Below are 2,419 nucleotides of genomic sequence, written 5' to 3' on the forward strand. Positions count from 1 at the left end.
TATATATATATATATATATTTGTACTGTATAACCAGTGTTTCCTGTCTTTCCTGTGTTTCTTGTGGGTGCATAGACTAGTCTCCCAATGTGGTGACTGTGAAAAATTTCTTATTGACATTTTTATAAAAAGATGTGATAACACAAGGGTGTTACAAAAGACCATGTCTTTTTAACCTTTTATGATGATAAAAAGTAAAGAATAAATCAGATTAAAACAAACAAAACAAAATAAAAATAACAGCGGCTAAAACCCAGACTGTATTAAATTAAGAAAGAGTGTTGTTTTATCTGATATGAATTTAACTTTCAATCTGTATCTTAACTTTCAATAGGGATAAAGTCTTAGCCTGGCTGCGCCTCTCACGTACTTCCACTCAATTTTCATTTTCCTACAGTACTCCGTCTGGGTTTGCGGCAAATTTGTGGCTTTTCTACTGTCAAATATTGGGCGTTCCAATCAGCGAAGATCAGGCTGAAGACAACGGCGTTGAGGTTTGGTAACATTCGGTGAATTCCGTACGAACGGCTGTGGTGAAAGATGCGAACAAAGATATTTGGCATTCGGTAGTTTGATTTTTCAGCTCGCTCCATCAGTGGTGAAGGTGTTAGTCAAGGCTAACGTTAGCGATGCTAAGCCGACGTCACGGCCAAACATTAACGATTGGTCATGGCAGATCCAGAGTGGCTTGGGGCAGATCCAATAGTTTCAAACTTCAACAGAGTACCCACCTTGTCAATAGAGAGTGGCCAGACATTCTGTACAAACGAAATGTACGAGAGTCTGGTAGGACGAGGCTAATAAAGTCTTGCCTTAAACATTTGACGTTAATTATTTTTTTTTTAAACAGACAACACAGTCCTGTAGTACAGCATATCCACATTGTCAAAAACATGCTTTGGCTGCTAAATTTGACCTGTCGTTCTGTTTGGGCTTAAAGGCCAACCAAAAGCCTTGGCAAAAAATGTTTGCTCTTAAAGTTCAGACTAACATTTTACTTGACTATTTCCAGACAGTCATGGAGGACGCCAAGATGTTGGCCTCTGCCTCGACAGCCAGAACAAACAACAAGCAAGCGGACCAAAAATACACCTAACAAACAGACACCCAGACAGCTCATGTGTACCTAGAGTCCCTGTTGCCATTTCTCTCAGAAAAAACAACACGATTTACCAGTATTTCAAATGTTGCACTTTTGTTTACACTGTTGACTTTCAAGGTATTGTAAACTATAGTCACACAGACTCACAAGGAGCTAGTGTACAGACCTGACTTCCCTACCAGATAAGAGATATTGGTACAAGTGACACAAAAGTCCAATTATTGTTAAGCATGATGGACACGGTAAAATGCTGCTGTCATCAAATGTCCAATGCTTTACTTCCAACATTCTTGGAATCATACTGCCTACATGCAAGAAAGCAAAGACCTGCACATTGTCTCCAGTCTATATCCAGTACCCTAAAACTGGTTGAACTTCCAACTCTTATTAGGTTTGGAGAGACACAACAAACCATTTCCCTTGTTTCAAGTACAACTTCGAAACATCTTCCATGAAAGAACCTGCCTATCAGAGTGGGCCTGGTAACATAAAGGTAGTAATAATAGGAACTCACTAAGAGAGAATCACAGTTTACCTTCCGTACTGTGAATGAGAGCATTAGAGCAGTGGTTGTAGAGTGAATGGTTTACAAAGTATGCCGAGGATACTGGCTGGACTGTTGCATCATTACGTTGCATGCTATCCACTGGCCAGGCTGATTGTCACTCAGAACCAGAAGGTTCTTTCGTAGTTCTTTATCATTCTCTTTTAGCGCCACCAACAGATTGCTCTTTTTGGCTGTAAGTGAAATGTCTTGACCACTACTGGATGGATTGCCATGGAATTAGGTACAGACGTTCATGGTTCCCAGGGGATGAATTCCAATTACTTTAGGGATCCAGTGACTCCAGCACAACCAGTAGGTGAATGTTTTTCCGTATTCTCAAATACTATCTTAACATCTACTTGATGGGTTGCCATTGAATTTTGTACAGATATTGGTGTTGCGCAGTTGATCAATCCTAATGACTAACTTTTACTCAAGGGCCACCATGATGTTGAAATTTTTCATTATGTGGGAAATGTCTTCAACTATCGGATGGATTGCCACGAAATTTGGCATACATGCATGCCCGGCTTTAATGAAGTGATCACTTATATTTTCATCTAGCGCCATCATCAGGTTTGTCCACTACTTGGGTTTACGACAAAACACATGCAAACAAAGGACATTATCATCAACCTCAGCTTTACTTTGTGTAGGCTACTGTGTACATTTTCAAATGTTTGTGTGCTAAACACGTTATTCCGAGCACGCTGAGTATTACCTCTTAAAGGGGAACTATGCAGTTTTTTTAGCTTAATTTACCTTAACTGA

Source organism: Etheostoma spectabile, chromosome 3, assembly GCF_008692095.1.
Source record: "Etheostoma spectabile isolate EspeVRDwgs_2016 chromosome 3, UIUC_Espe_1.0, whole genome shotgun sequence".
NCBI classification, from domain to species: domain Eukaryota; kingdom Metazoa; phylum Chordata; class Actinopteri; order Perciformes; family Percidae; genus Etheostoma; species Etheostoma spectabile.